A 16,961-nucleotide genomic window follows, 5' to 3' on the forward strand; every position below is an offset into this window, starting at 1 on the left:
TAACTCTTGGCTAACTTCTATGGAAGCAAGCAAACAATCCCAAAAGGGGCAGACTCCGTCAAAGAACCCTGATTAAATGGGGCCATGTGGAATGGTATTTTTGATGAGGACAATGTCATGTGGCTGCTGTGAAGAAAAAATCCATTGAGTAGCACCAACTCCACAATAAAATTTTCTGCGAACCTAGATCTAGCTAAAATGGAAAGAAAAAGGAATAATTCAATCCACAGAAGAGGAAGAGGAAGCTCCCTAAAAATTGCAGACATTTATAAAGTTGTACTTTTCCCATAAAAACAGGTGGGTGGATACGGTGGGTATTCAAATGTGGACACATTTTGCCAGGAATGCACATATCAAATCTTGAGGCTCTTGTCTTGATATTGCAATTGCAAAGGAGATACTGCATAACAAACCCAAGGTATTAAATGTAATAGTTAAACTAGAGCCCCTACTTAACTTGGCCAGAAATTGCAGAGTAGCGGAGGGGCTCAAAGCTAACAATGGCAGCAGTGGTTTCCAGATCAGAATGTAACAAGAAAGGGAAGGAAGGAAGGAAGGAAGGAAGGAAGGAAGGAAGGAAGGAAGGAAGGAAGGAAGGGAAGGATAGGATTTAGGTGTTTTTATAACCTGGTGATTCTTAGGTGAAACAAAACAAACCCCCACCCACAAGTGAAATCTGAATTCTCTAAAGTCAACAATCAGCAAAGGCAAGTAGAGTGCCTTGCTGTGCCTTGGCATATTATTTTCTGTCTCATCACTTGGGGTTATTTAAAGGGATAGGGAGAGGACTTATAAGCAGAGCAGCCCATGCCCTACGGCAGGAATTGCTTATGGCTGCTTGAAAAGCACATTTTAATGCCCCTTCTGTGAGGTTTAAAAATAACTAATCCAATTTAAACCCTCGGATGAGATGGGACTTTGCAAGCTTAAGTTTGATTTGCAGGAAACTATGACCTGTCATATTCATGCTTAAGGTGCATTGCCATCCGCAGTTTATGTGCATAATCCTCCATGGATTAGTTTTAGCCATTGGATAAAGAGGAAAGGGAATGTTTCCTGCCAGATATATGGTGACAGACCTTAGTAGGAAATGGTCCCTAGCCAAGCTACAGGATTTCTGAAACAAGATGAGAAGCTGACTTACTTGCCATGTGGTGTTCGCTTCGGTAAGTGCTTTTTGCAAGCCTTGGTTTGGGGTTCTGAATATAAGAGCCCTTGATCAGACCACAGGGCGATATATTTCAGCATCCTGTTCTCATAGCGGCTAATAATCAGGTCCTCCCCTCCAAGCAGGACATGAGTGCTATAGCATTCTCCCTGCTCATGTTCCCCAGCAATTCAGACATCCTTCCTCTGATACTGGACATTATACTAGTACCCATTGACAGCCTTATCCTTTGGATTTCATCTAACCCCTTTTAAAGCCATCCAAGCTGGTGGCAATCACTAAATCTTGTGGTAGCAAATTCCATCGTTTGACTGTGTGGTGGTTGAAGAAGCAGTTTCTTCTCCTGGGGCCAACTGTATGTTGGCCATTGCACTGTGTGTCTCATTGTCTCTACCTGACATCAGCAGCTGGTAGGGTAGGGGAGACACACTGTGTGATGACAGCATAAGGTGCATTGCTTGCAGTAGATACCACAGAGAATAGCAGGAAAAGAGACCCAGATCTGCAGCTGTTCTTATATCACCCGTTCTGAACCTTGGCCCAAAGCCAGTTTGTAGAGTTTGATTCGGCCAACTCCAACTGTCCCTGTAAGACTGAAGGGAATTATTTCTGTACATGCTCCACCTTAGGAGTGGCTGAATTTTGGTGCCTTTCCTTCAAGGGGACGAGTCTGCGAAGTAATATAAAAATACATAATGTAAAAATGCAGAAATATCTGTGTTAGCAGTTATGCACAAAGAAGTCAAATGCACTGGCTTCCATTTAGTTTCTGAACACATTTCAGTAATTCGTTTGGTTTTATATTTGGGCATTTAAAGCCTAAATAATGCAGAAACATGAAAAATACAGGAAGGTGAATACCCAAACCATAGCTATGTACTACCTAGGAGAGGTCCACAGCTACCTGTGTACAGAGGCCACTTTGACATGTACCAGTAAGCAGCATAATAAATAACAATAGAACATTGGATATGATTCTAAAGCAGTAAGGGCCCGGCTACATATCTCCATGACATTTGAACTGTTCGTTCCCACATGGCACCTCTGCCATAGCTGCTACCCAAGTTAGACATCTTAACCATTATTACCCTTTGTTCCATATATAGTCAGCCACTTTGACAATGCCAGAGAGGGAAGAGATGGCTACAGTTGCTTAGCAACCATAAAAAACAGTCCCCAGACTTCCCCACTGAAGCCTTCACTAAGCAACTGAAGACGGGGGAAAGAGTGGGTTGCCCCCAAACTAGAAAAACGTAGCATTCTGGTTTTTGTCATATTTGTTTCACTAGTGTAAAAACTCCTATGTTAGCATAAGACATGATGTGTAAATCCAAACCTCACAACCAAGGATTGAAAACCATGACTCAGGAATTTGAAGATGAGGCATTATGCAGAAGCCACAAGGGACTTGAATCCCTACCTCCGTCAAAGCCTTACGGCTGTAGCCCTAAATTATGAGATTTTCTACAAATACCATGGTCTCTTACTAAAGAAATTGTGGTTTGGAACTGAGCTGGAAATTCAATTAAAAACAGAGTCTGCCTTCCTTGCAAATAAAAAATAAAAAAATCTGTTTCATGGGTTTCCAGTGCAAAAACGGACCATGCCTTAGAACAGCAAAGACTAGGAAACCACAATGTTCTTGTACAATGAGGGAAAGTAGTATTTTAGTCCACCTCAATGAGGAGGAGTCTGATGTTAATGTGTGATGGAAACGTGTGGAAGTATACAGTATTTTGATTACGAAGAGATAAGTGGTATCCAAAAATTATATCCCTGGTGCCTTATTGATAGCTTCCATAAGAGCCTGAATTTGCATAATAGACAATATTTTGGCCTGTTCGGTTGTGTTTATGTGGTAGGTGTTATATAATGGAAGATGAGCTTATTTTTCGACTATAGAGATAAGGCAGTGAGGTAACCTTACCTTACCAGGCCATGAGGTCACTTTGGGCTAATTGCCAGGATTGATGATTGATTCATGGGTTTACAGGATCAAAGCCATGAGAATGACAGGGACTAGTGCTTATCGTGCTAATAATAGAAGAAGACAGCTTGCCAACTCTTTGACATACCTTAGAGTGGTACGTGATGATGCCATTGGTACTTCTCCTGGCTGACCACAGAGACAAGGGTGCCTGTCATATTCCAATGCTCAGATAGTATAAATTTGGGAGGCTGGAGCACTATAGAGACCAAGGGGATCAGAGACCAGAATGTAGATCTCAACACAGACAGAGGTTCCAACCCAGACCTTGTGAACAGAGAGAGACAGAGAGAATCCTGTTCCAAGAGTGACCTTTCATAAGAATGGAATGCTCTGGCAAGGGTTATGCTATGATTGTGCTTAAATGCATAATAGTTTGCCTTATTGATTGTGTATATGTATTTTATGTCTAATATTTGTTGTGTAGCTAATACAGTTGGTAAAACTTCACCCATATCGGAACTGTTGGTTTTTGCAAAACAACAACAACTCAACAACTTTTCTGTCCAGATTTTCACTTTGTGAAATACGGCAACCCTATACCAAATGCAACCTATTATTGCATGGGGGCTGGAAAGGACTGTCATTTCCTAAGACAAGTACGGTACTTGATGAAGATATGGAACAGAGTCCTTGGGTGTGTTTTTAGCCTCCTATTTCCACTAATCCTTGGAATCCTACAAAAGATACCAGCACAACACAGTTTCATTAACAGAGCCCCACATTGTTACCATCAGCTTTTGCTTGTTAGATTTCTCCACTTGGCAGAACAACATTTTGAGGGCCTACCAGTGACAATGAGCCCCCTATCCCAATGTAAGGGCTAAGTCCTCTATTACTATGTCCACATGTTGAATCTAACTGCATAGCAAATCTAACTCTAACTCAAAAGAAAGCCAAGAAGTCCTTCTGGGTGTAAGAAAACCTTTTAACCAAAAGGGAAATATACTTCAGGAAGTTGATTTTTTTTTGCTCAACACCATCATTTTGACCCTATTTCAAGTTCTATGCACATTGTTTTGCACCATGCTCTGCACTTAAAACATGTACACCTCACCCCTGCAAGTCAGTATGGCAATTGTTTCAACTCTTCACCCTCCTGTTGACAAATCATTCATTTAAAGGCTTCAGTAATCTGAACTCACTAATTTGTTTAGTGATGTCACCAAAGTTCACGCTTATCAGGCTCATAATACCGTTTTGTTCCATTAAACATGCTTGGCTGCATTGTTAAGTGAGCATCATGTCCCTGACAGTTCTTCAGATGAAAAATGAGCCAGAGAGTTTGTACCTTCTCCTTTTCCAGCACTCAACAATGGCACTATCCCAGGTGTTAGGTATTTTGGGAAATATAATTTTCCCAGGATGTTTGAGTCATTAGTATTGTAGCTGTGGGGGTAGAATAGAGGTCTCCTAACAATTCTCATCATCCTTAACAGTCCCCAGGATTCTTTGTGGGAAGCCATGACTATTTAAAGTGGTATGATACTGTTTTAAATGTATAGTGCAGATGGGCCACAGTCCAAAATTCTTTCAAACATGGGTTCTTTTTGGGTTGCAGCCACAGTTAATCCTACTCAGATCCGTTAAAATTAGTGAATATGAGTAACTTAAGCACATTAATTTCAGTAGATCTACTTTATGCGGGTGGCGCTGTGATCTAAACCACAGAGCCTAGGGCTTGCCGATCAGAAGGTTGGCGGTTCAAATCCCCACGACGGGGTTAGCTCCCATTCCTCGGTCCCTGCTCCTGCCAACCTAGCAGTTCTAAAGCATGTCAAAGTGCAAGTAGATAAGTAGGTACCGCTCTGGTGGGAAGGTAAACAGCGTTTCCGTGCGCTGCTCTGGTTCGCCAGAAGCAGCTTAGTCATGCTGGCCACATGACCTGGAAGCTGTATGCCAGCTCCCTCGGCCAGTAAAGTGAGATGAGCGTCGCAACCCCAGAGTTGTCCGTGACTGGATGTAACAGTCAGGGGTCCCTTTACCTTTACTTTAAGTAGGACTAAGTTAAACAGCACATCCCTTCATAAGAATGGAGGTATGCTGAGCTACAGGAGAACTGCACCTTTAGTAAAACTTTGAGCACTGGAAGAATTCATCCTTACTTAAGTGTGCTGGAGAGATTTAAGCAGACAGTTAATTTTCTATGAAGGGAATTAGGTTTCTTGGCTGTGTGTGGATGGGGCGGGGTGGTACAAACATAGCCAAAGAGGTATGTGTTGATAGGATTAGGCACTCATGAGGTGGGCAGGCCCAGGTTCAGGCAATGTGCATCCTTGATTTCTAAAGGAAATGAGGGTATTTTTAGCTGTTCTCTGCTGACAGATCCAGTTCCTGGGGACAGGAAAGAGGTTGAATATAACACCATCCCTCAGGCTGCAGGGGCCTGGGAGATGTAGCCCAACTACTACAGCTGAGCTAGCATTAAGCATGAAGAAACATTAGAAAGGATTGAGTGAAGGAGCAGGGTGAGCTTGAAAGGCATATCTTACAAGTCGGTCAGTTAAAAGAGAGGGACTGCCCTTCCTTAGGCCCAGTTCCAGAAAGCAGACTCCTCTTTAGTAAAAATATTCATCTGACTTACTTTCCTCTCAGCAAAGAGATTAGGTAAAAATAGCCTGCCCTACCCCCATCGACCCTCTCTCACACATACACAGACCAGAGCTCTAATATGGCCCTTCTCTGTAGAGACTGAGCAAGTTTTCCTCACTTAGAAAGGCTTTTTGCTGCTTCACTTCTCTCAGGAGTGTCAGAGTCACACAGCACAAAGAAAGGGCAATGAATTATCATCCACCTCTTATGATATTAACGCCTCTCTTAACAAAATTCCAGCTGCATTTCTTAATGGGCATACACTTCCTTCAAGGAGTAAAACTGCAATGGCCTCTAGGTTTTTCAAACAGCACACTACACATTTATTTTATTAATTTTTAATTCCATGAATTACACTCACAATATTGTTTGCATTATTCTGCACAGCTCATGATAAGGAGAGGTTTACAGTGTCGTAGTCACTGCCTTCCAATAGTTTCACGTGCACAGAAGTCCTGTGCCCCTCCTGGGAGAGGCAGAAGAATCACAGGGACTGAGTTCATAGGAGAGTGTGGAATTTAATTACAGTCTTTTATGGACGAAAATAGTGACCTTGACCAAGTGAATATGGTATCCTCCCTAACCTGCTTGGCATATATTATGGCTGTGTCCTACTTTATTTGAAGAGCCTGATTTAAAGATAAATAACCATAAGAAGAGAAAGCAGGGCAGAGGTGGGGAAGAAATTACATTCACATTTTAAAGTGCACCTACTTTATTCACACTTCCCAAACCACTGTGCAAACTAACATGCATCTGTCCTTCAAAATCCTCACTTCTGTAGTGCAGTTTTCCAGCAAACAAAAGATGCATACAAAAATGTGTATATTAGAGAAGAGTGCACACACTAATGCATATATTAGCAGAAAATAATTCAGGAAAATGCAGTACACTAGGGGGAATTGCTTGCAAACCATGTATATTAGGCAAAATTGCGTACAAAATGTATATTCAAAATGGGTCTGATTTTTCATGCAGAGCTTTGGATTTTGTTTTTGTTAAAGCAAACTGTACAGAAATGGAAAGGGCTGAATTTAAGGTTTTTTAAAAAATGAGAATTAAGAAAAACTAGAATTCACAGATTTGTCCATCTCTAGAGAAGGGGTCTGAAAGTTGCACATCAACCATGTTTACCTTGGCAGCAGACTGAGCAGGTACAGTAACAGTACAGTAATTATTTCTAACTTTGCATCTATACACATATAAATTAGCATATAGTATCTTATGCAAATGTGTTTTCTTTTGTCCTTTTTTATTTTTATTTTTGAGTGACTGTCCAACTTCCCCGGTATCAGCCCCCCCATACCTCCCCACCCCCACCACCTGGAAACCAATAGCAGCTGACATCACATCTGATAGCAGCACTGATGAAAATGAAAGAAATGAAATTTATAAAGCATGGGAGGCAGCAAATAAAGAATTTGACCAGTGGAATGCCAAAACTTTTGATATATTGTAAGACTGGTATTATCTTCATTTCCCAAGAACACCTAATGATAAGGTTCTCCATCCAGATGAAAGATAACAGTGGGGCTGCTAACTATAGCTGAAGAGGCAGGCTCTTGTGGGAACCTAGTTATCTTCTTGGATTCCAGTTCCTAGAAGCTGTTATCAGTGCTCTGAGAATTTATCCTGTTCCAGGTGATACAAACATACTAACACTGCCTGGATAGCTCAGTTGGTTAGAGCATGGTGCTGATAACACCAGGGTTGCAGGTTCAATCCTTGTTGGACTAGATGGTCCATTGGGTCCCTTCCAACTTTATGATTCTATTATATCTACCACCACCACAGGATTGTATTATTAGTACTATAGGCCTCCTAGCCTTGAGCCATGCAATATCTGGTTCTCAAGTAACTAATGGAGAAGAGCAATTCATCCTTTAAAATATCAGGGTGCATGCATTCCAGCTTCGCTTTTAAAATAATATGAATAGAGCTAAACATTTTCAAAGCAAATGTTTGTGAGCCATTGCTACAGAAACACCTTGTATTCACTTGCCTTAAAAAGGGTGTGGGGGGATAGGTTCGTTTTCATGCCAAGGTGGTAATTCATAAACAGTCAGTCTGTAAAAAAAAAAAACAGCTTTTAGAAACTTTTCATATGAATATGGTGTAGTGCAGGTTTTATTTTTAGGTGGGTTGCAATACTCACAATTGTTTATTTTCAAGGCAGTGACCAGTAGGTGCTTGAAACACGCACATTGCCACATAGCGCCTGAAACAGCAATAGACATACAGTAGTCATTGGGGCAAGAATCACAAACTGCCCCCACTTGCCCCAGGTACGAAATGTGCTTGTGGTGAACTGGGCATGTGGGTGACTCATCATGAATTTCAGATCCCAGTTTTTCAGTTACGCTCCTGCTGTGAGGGTTTAAGTGATATGGGAACTTTTAGTCTCAAAACAGAAGACAAGCCCAATTGGATCAGACACCCAGGATCCATCTGTTTCAGAACCTTGCTTCCAGGAACCATCACTGAAATGCTTCTTGGAAGCCCATAAGTGGGGTGTGAAGGCATCAGTCTTCCCCATTGTTTGTCCTCTGGCACCTGGCCCTCAGCGGATTCCATTGGACAATCATAGCTAATAGCCAGTTGTTGTTATTCGGAGCCATTCACAGAACTGGTTTATCATAAGCACTCTTTGCCCTCAGAATGAAAATGGGCAGGTTTGCCACAAGCCCAAGGGGCTGTGTGAACTGGTTCTAATTTCAAAAAGGCGCCTGCTATTAACCTTTTTTTAAAAAAAAACTGCAGGAGGTTGAGTGATCACATATCATATGTCATTTGACCCTTAGACTTGTGTAGTGCAGTAATTTCATTTGAGGCTCCCTGGGCAAGAGGCTTTGTTATAGGGCAGCTATAGCTCAGGCCCTTCTTTTTCCACATGTATTCTCTGTTTCCTTATTCTCCATCGCCATCTTGCTGCCGTTTAGAGATCAGCACCTATTGAACTAGAATGCCAACCGGAAAGTGACATTATTGTAACATGCACTTTATTTTTAAAGTGAAAAGCAAATACAAAGCAGTTTAACAAGACAACAGGGTGGCCGTGTGTCCTACTTTGCAGAGAACACTCCTCTCTCCGAAGGGCCATCAGACATCAGCCCTGTTTGAGAATACCCTCTGTCTGAAGGGCTCAGCAGTCCAACTCTGATTTAAAGATGGAGAAGCCTTAAAATTTACTACCCACAGTTTGTACCTGGACAACAGACTGAGCAGGTGCACAGGTCACCTGACTACTGTCTTCCCCACAATGCTGAGATGTATTGTATTTCTATTTAAATTATAGTAACTATTTCTAAATTTGCGTCTATGTATATAAATTAGCACATCCTAATTTTATGCAAATCTGTGTCCTCTTTCGTCCTCTTTTGTTTATGTGTTTCTTCTTTTTTGGTGATGTGCCTGATGCTGAAGCATCCATATGACCAGATCACTGCACGCACTTGGGCGCAAGTAGCCTGTTCTATCAGAACATGTCCATCCACAATTTAAATCTCACCAAGTTCAGCTGATTACTTCCTTTAGATTGTGCTTAAGATGAAAACTTAAGGCTGACGTTCTTTTCAATATTTTAAACTTAGCTCCAGAAAGAAGAGGAATGGGGGAAGAGTCTGCATGCATTTGTTACAAATCTGTTAATCACTTTTGTATCCCACAATAGTAGCAAGGCCCAGTAAACAGATAATGTGTATTTGGATCGCGGAAATGCAACATAGAGCAGACAATCGCCGTCTGGAAGCAACCAAGGAAGATAATTTATTAAGTTACTTAGGCATTTCACAAAATTTCCATATAGCTTGATGGTAAAAAAAAACAGCCATCAAAGTGAGATTTCCAGGACTTTAACAACCCCCGTTTGAAGAAACTATTTGAAGGGGCTCTTTTCTCCAGATCTCAACACATGTGGAAATTACTCGGAGACTTTAATAAAAGTACATAAATATGGCCTCCCTCCTCCCCCTGCACTCAGTACCAATGTCTTGGCAAGACCTCTGTGACAGACTCCCTCACGGAAGATGGGAGCTGGTTTTTCTGGGTGTTCAAAACTTTCAACTCTCCTTGTTAGAAACTGTTTGTGGTATCATTTCTTTATTATACTGCAACCAGTGTTTTACTTGTGTGAAGGATGCCCTGTGTCCACTTATTCCTCACACCAAGTGGTTTGAAATATGAGGAGGCACTTCTGAAACAAACATAGACTTTTTATTTAATTGCACTCAGTGAGGTTATGCATGAGAGGCACAATTCTTAGCTTCAGGCAAACACACTTTACAGAAAACTATAAAACCTTATTCAGTACTCTTATTTAAAACTTGTCTCAGGATGGACTATTTCCACACTAGCTATAAATATTACTACACCAGCAATGCTCTCTGAGGCCCTTCTAGTATTCTTACTTTCTCTCAGGAAATTAAACCAGGTTGCCTTGAATAGCCAACCCCAATCCCTATCTCTCCCAGGTCCCTAACTAGGCACTTTTCCAACGCCAATTGATTCGTGTCTGACAGTTTAACTGTAAAGTTCCAATTTTTTGACTTACCAGCCCCTTCTGATTGGCTGCATTATAACCGGCTCTGATTGGTTGCTGGGTCACTAGGAGGCTGACCCAGGGTGTGTCCATCACAACCTTTTTTTAATCAGAACTCCAGTGTTGTTAAATAAGAGTCTTGCATAATATATGTGTGCTGTTAGTACTATTAGTATTATTATTCAATTTAAAATGGATGTTGACTTCTCCCTGCACACACACGCACCCAAAGCACAAGCCTCCATTGTGTTCATTGTAGAACATGATAACAAAAGGCTGGTAGCTTTTGCTCTTATGCTCTCTTCATGTATGGAGTGGATTTAAAGGAGTGCACTCAGAGGAACAGAAATACCTGAATGCATGCCCACAACAGGAAAAGGTGGTGAAAGGCAGAGGAGTAGTTAATGAGGGAAGGGGCTAAAATACACCGCATGGACCACCCCTGGTGTGCATGGGAAACAGTGGAATACCTGTGAAAAGCGTAAGACATACGCCTCACATGCCTATTTCACACACTGACAAATCAGATATGAATGAACCAATATGAATGAACCAATGAACCCATTCTGGAAACAGCCTTCATTTTAAAGAGTCACATTTTAGTCTGCAATTGTGATTCAAAATGGCAGCTGGCATCCAAATGTTGATGAAGAGTGCTTTCCCCCACCTCAGGAACCCTCATGCCAAGCTTTCTGATGATATCTCAAGAGGCTTCGAAACACACAGAGAACAAACCAACCGACAGACAAACCGCTTCCCACACTAAGTGGCAGATAACAAGTACATGATCCAAAAGTCAAGGTTCCATGACCAAAGCAAGAAATGCATAAGTGAATGGAAGCCTTAAAGATGTCCCAACAGTTGACATACCCCTCCTGCTAAGCTTTTAAAGGTGAGGCAGGGAGAGCTCACTTGTGGGACTCTCTCACCCTGTAAATCTGCTGCACACACTCATGTCTGCTACATCTGGGCAGTTGTGTTTGATCTCACACCCGTCAAGGCAGTGCCTGACTTTCAGTGACAACACTGTCCTGCCCTTCTGCCTCCAGCTCCTCCACCACAACCATGAGGCCCTCTCTCTGGCTTGTTGAAGTCTTCCCCGCTCCCTGATGAGGCTCTGTACTCCACTGGAGGGGTAGAAGAGAAAGCCAGGAAATCTGCTTCTCTCTCTCTCTCTCTCTCTCTCTCTCTCTCTCTCTCTCTCTCTTTCTCTCTCCCTGTCATACAGAGTCACAAGCAGAGGACCTCTTTCCTACACCATTGGGTGCCAGCCTTTCAGCCCTCCATCTGCTCCTTTGTCCTCCTCCTCTTGGTCCATCTGAAGCTGCCAAACCTTGCCAGGTCCTGATGGAGCCAAGGCGTCCATCACAAGACCTCCTGACATGTGATATATATGAGTTTAGTATACAATTCTCCTGAGAACTAACTACTTTGGAGTACATTTGACCCCCAACGGCAACAACCTTTGGTTGAGCGATATGCGCCAGGGCCTCAGGGACTGGTGGGTGGCAGGGTGTAATCCTTCTCTGAAGGAGAGGATGTTCAGCTGTAGGTATCTTGGCGGCGAGATCCCAGTTGGGGTCTCGGGTGGCAGTTTTAGACCTTGGTTGGTAGTCTATACAGTTGGTTTAAGAACAGCTTAGTTTATGAACAACTTGGATTAAGAACGCTGCAAACCTGGAAGTAGGTGTTTTGGTTTGCAAACTTTGCCTTGGAAGCAGAACATGTTTTGCTTCCTGTTGAGTGTGTTCCGTTTGTAAATTGAGTCCTCCGCTGCTATGGGAAAGCACACCTTGGTTTAAGAATGCTTTGGTTTAAGAACGGACATCCAGAACAGATTAAGTTCGTAAACCAAGGTACCACTGTAGTCTATCTGTGAGTCAGGGGCAGCATATTGATGTACCCCCATGCGGCAGCGTTTGCAGGGCCCGTTAAAGGGTTGACTGTGGGAGTCACTGGCCCTAGAGCGGTGGCATATAGGTCAGACTCCCGGCCTTGGTGAACTGGGAGGGCACGCTGTGTACGTTCATGCTTTACAGTCCCCTCCCAGAACACCTGACTGCCCTGCGCATCCTCAGCCCCTGTTGGGTATGAGAGGGATACCTTCCAAGGCCTACGCCAAGGTTCCTACACCTGAATTTAATAAAGTTGTGGCCTAATTTTAAACCCATACATTATTTCCATGTCTCATTTCTGGGTGGTGGGTGCCAGGGACAGGGTTTAGTGTGTGGGCTCGCAATTTCCAGCATGCTGAATGATATAATCCCAGATATGCTGCTGCCAAGGTGAATTAGTTGTGGAGCTCTTATCTCATGAGAAAATTGCACATTACATATTTTAAAGGTTCTGTGCCTCTGCCTTAGTTCTTTCTCACAGATTCTTTTCTTGCATATCCCTCCAGTTTCCACATGAAGGCACCACCACACCACACAATACTCTACTGGAAGCAAACAAGAACTAGCAAGGCAAAGCTCTCTTATATCAGTTTTTTCCCCAGCACAGTCATTGTCTGTGTTCGACCAATCAGCTGAGAAAGCTGCTAATCCCCATGTAATATCTCAAACTGAAGAGCTTGTGTGATCATTTTTTATATCCATTTTTTATATCCATGAGTTCCAAGCATTATGCTAGAAACAGCCCTCATAGTTTCCCACAGAGGGGGAAAGCCGAGGATTCTTAAAGGAAGCACACACCATCTCACTGTGAGTATACAAGCCCCCAATTCAGCGCCAGTGCTGAGAGCTGCTAGAAGACAAGCTTGTCTTCTACTGCTCTGGAGGGTAGGGCTCAAACCAAAGGCTTCGAGTTACAAGAAAGGAGATTCTGACTAAACATCAAGAAGAACCTTCTGACAGTAAGAGCTATTCAACAGTGGAATGGACTCCCTCAGGAGGTTGTGGACTCTCCTTCCTTTGAGGTTTTTAAGCAGAAGTTGGATGGCCATTTGACATGGATGCTTTAGTTGATATTCCTGCAATTCAGGGGGTTGGACTAAATGACCCTTGGGGTGCCTTTCAACTCTACGATTCTGTGATTCTACGTCTTCTATTCCCCTCACAGAGCTACAGTTTCCAGAGTGGTTTATTAGTCAAACCTTCTTCCCAGAGAACTCTGGAACTGGAGCTCTTTGTGGGGAATAAGGTCCTTTTCAACTGAAGAGGTGTACCAAAAAGGTTATATGGTTCATATGGCTTTAAATGCCTTTGGCGCAAGTTTATCATTTTCTCCTTTGTATTCTCACAGTCATACATTACCTCCTGACATCTTATCTAATTCTGCCATATCATCTTTTCAATCAAGAAGACCTGTGTAAACATTTTTAAAAACGTTATTCTGATCTGTTCCAAATCACAACAGATACTTTTAAGACCAGGGCCAGCCTAAGCACAAAGCTGTCACTTTAGCTGCTATACTTCTGAGAGGGGGTTGCTTTCTTCCTCCAACATCCATTTCTATCTGCTAATAAAAATTACAGAAGGTGGAGCAGGTACAAAAAGATCTAAGCTGGCATATGTACAAATTGTTTGTGAGAATTATACAAAAAGTATACAGAATACAGAAATAAATCCAAATGCAGAAGAACTAGTTTTTTGCCTAGCTTTAAGTCCATAGACTGCAATGGGGCTGTGAAGGTATTGTTTATATAGTGGTCTAGCCCCCTTGTACCTAGTGTTGCTTGGAAATTCTAAGGAACCAAAATATTGGTGCAGTTTTGAAATCACTGGTTAAGATCAGTGCAGTTTTTAAATGTTCAGTCTGTGATCTTGATTCAAAATGGCATCCAAACAAAACTACTCCTTGAATTCAGGAACCATCGTGCAAAGTTTGGTTATTATATCTCGAGTGCTGTCCAAATGCAAAACAAGAAAATAAACAACTTTCCAAAATATATAGTAGATTACAACGTACATGCACAAGATTATTTTAGGCAGCAATCCTAACTATATTTATCCAGGAAGTAAGCCCCATTGAATTCAATAGGACTTACTTCTGAGTAGGCATGGTTAGAATTGTGCTGTAAGCATTTGTGCCAGGGGTGGGCAAGATGTGGCTCTCCAGATGTTGCTGGACTTAAACTCCCATCAGTCCCAGTCAGCATGGCCAAAGGTCAGTGATGATGGGAGCTGTAGTTCAACAACATACAGAGGTCCAAATGTTCCTCATTTCTGGTTTATACAGTGCTAAACTTACAAAAGCCATGATGCAATGCAACTGTAAGTGAAAACTCCTGAATCACAGCATCTCGTAGCTACATTCAATCAGAGCTTTAGGAAAAGAGTGAGTCATGGGAACACACAAAGAACCTTGCAAATGAATCAGCCAGTATAATTCCTGTAGAAATTCAATCCTTGGTGCTGGGGCAAAGAACTGGCTGTGATTCCTTTTCAGCCATTGCTGCTCCTCTGTAATGTTAAGGGAACAGTGAGTTTATTCTGATTGCTGTAGACCACCCTGAGATCCTACAGGATGGAGTGTGATTTATATATACTATCAGCAACAACCTTTTGGGGCCTGAGAGTACATTTGGAAATCTAATAAACTGTCATAAGCACCACAAAATATCTATTCGGGGGGGGGGGGGGCTTGGTAATGCTCAGAACCCCCGTCGCCCAAAACAGGCAACCTCCCAACCAGCTAACAACAAAATACAGTCCCAAACCCTTCAGTTTAAATAAATAAACAAAACTTATGTGGAATAAGAGTCATTGGTGAGCATCAGTAAGGAGTGCTTTGATGCCCAAGGATGCCACATTAGGGATCCCAGTACTGTTATGTCAAAATTGGGATAAGATCCAGATGAAATATAGCTCAGTTGGTTAGAGCATGGTGCTGATAACACCAAGGTTGCAGGTTCAATCCCCAAACAGGATGGCTGCATATTCCTGAATTGCAGGGGTTGGACTAGACAATCCTCAGGGTCCCTTCCAACTCTACAGTTCTATGATTCTATGAATAGAATAAGGCTCCAGCCTGCAAAGAAGACACATAATTTCACCATAGGAAGGGCTGCATTTGCCACCAGCCATGTTCTATCATGTAGTTAGCATAATGCCTGATTCTTCTGCCTGCACCATGCGATTGTCCTGTTGCTCAGCTCATCAAAGGTCTCGCATCAGAAGCATGTGAGAAAGTGTATCAAACCAATTCTCCCTGATGCGCAAAATCTGAACCTTTAAGCAGCCATTTTTCAATGCAGTCAACATGTCGCTTGATGCCACATGAGAGCAACAGGTGTTTCTCAAAACGATGCTGCAAACTGACCCAAAGCTATGGTGCCTTTTGCCAAAATACCTAGTGAGAATTTTTATAGCCAGCATTTCAATCTGACCTGCTCATAGTGCAAAGCAAATGCAGAAGCAGCCTGCCTCACATGTACAGAGGTGTGGGCTGACGGAAGAGCCATGGATTCTAGACTGTTGAGCTGCAGAGGAATAGAAAAAGGACAGGCATTGTATCTCCTGGGAGCACAACCACCATCTTGAGCGCTTAGGCAAAGTCGCTTTTTTAGAAGCACTTCAGGGCTATGTTTTGTGCCCCCAAAGTAAGTTTTGGGCTATTTTAAGTTATCATTTTTTGCCACCCAGTTACAATACAGACTGTTTGCCCAACTCATGCCACTGTAGCATACTCAATCACCATTACCAGCTAAAAGCACAGCTGAGTCATTCTTTTTCTCAATTCAGATTGAAGCTGATGGGGGGGGGTGCATCAAATGAAATGACAGGACATATACAAGATAGATATGGATTGTGGCCAATATCCATTCCCAAACCAGCGCTGCAGGCACAATGGATGCAGAGTTAGTGGGAGTGATTACACAGCCCTGGTCTTTTGATGCTACTGACACTGATCTATGAGCTCCAAGAAGTAAGAAGATTGGTTAATGATCCAGGAAACAGAACCCTTAAAATAAGTTTTGAGATCTGCATACAAAGAGCAGCAAAAGAGAGAAAGTTGGTGGGGGGAAGCAAATAAAATCAAAACAAACAACTGAAACAATGTAAAGTCTTGCAAAAACTAAATCATTTTAAAATTTTGCTACCAGGTGAAACCAGCAACCGAGTCTGCTAAGCCCAGAGGGGTCTCTAGGAGTAGGGCCATGGTGACAGCTGGCTGTTCATCTGTTGCCTGTTTTTGCTTTTAAAGAATGATTTGTAATCAGACCGACTGAAATCAATGAAACTTCAATTAGTTATTATTTCAATTTGCATTATCTAACCATGAGCAAATCTGGATCCAACCCATTTTTTAATTGTTTGGTATTTGAGTTTCTCTTACATCTTGGGAATCAGGGAGCAGCAGAACAGCAGCAGATTATTATTATTAATTCATTTCATTTTTATAGCACTTTTTATTTTTAAAGGGGGGGAGTCTCAAAGCAGATTACAACACATTAAAACATTAACTCAAACAATCCGGAATGAAACATTACTTAAAAAATGTGGTGGTGGTGTTGCTCATTTGACAGTGAAAAACCAAGGCTGAATCAGTAGCTAGGAATTTTGATGGCACCTCCATTTTGAAAAGCAGTCTACCTCTGATTACCAGATGATTAGTGCTGGATTTACGTATAAGCTAAACACACTGTAGCTTAGGGCCCCACTCTCTTGGGGGGCCCAAAAAAATTAAAGGAAAAAAGTGTTTGCATTATTCAGTTTGTTATGAATAAAAGAATC

The 16,961-nt window shown here is 42.2% G+C and overlaps 3 long non-coding RNA genes across 4 annotated transcripts in view; all 3 read right to left on the reverse strand.

Moving 5' to 3' along the window:
• Nucleotides 1-16,961, reverse strand: part of LOC310673070 — a 63,710-nt gene that overhangs the window by 13,380 nt on the left and 33,369 nt on the right. The window lies entirely within an intron of this gene.
• Nucleotides 648-6,900, reverse strand: LOC310673082. Of its 2 annotated transcripts, none has more exons than XR_014508824.1 (3): nucleotides 6,109-6,900; nucleotides 3,244-3,422; nucleotides 648-1,838 (listed from the first exon to the last, which is right to left on the reverse strand). It is a non-coding gene; the product is annotated as an uncharacterized lncRNA (long non-coding RNA). The 2 variants fall into 2 exon arrangements; XR_014508825.1 differs by lacking the exon at nucleotides 6,109-6,900 and adding an exon at nucleotides 4,447-4,824.
• On the reverse strand, nucleotides 7,481-10,268 carry LOC310673075. Its single transcript, XR_014508812.1, has 3 exons — nucleotides 9,730-10,268; nucleotides 7,903-7,965; nucleotides 7,481-7,814 (listed from the first exon to the last, which is right to left on the reverse strand). It is a non-coding gene; the product is annotated as an uncharacterized lncRNA (long non-coding RNA).

Source organism: Podarcis tiliguerta, assembly GCF_965153285.1.
Source record: "Podarcis tiliguerta genome assembly, chromosome: 2".
Lineage (NCBI taxonomy): Eukaryota > Metazoa > Chordata > Lepidosauria > Squamata > Lacertidae > Podarcis > Podarcis tiliguerta.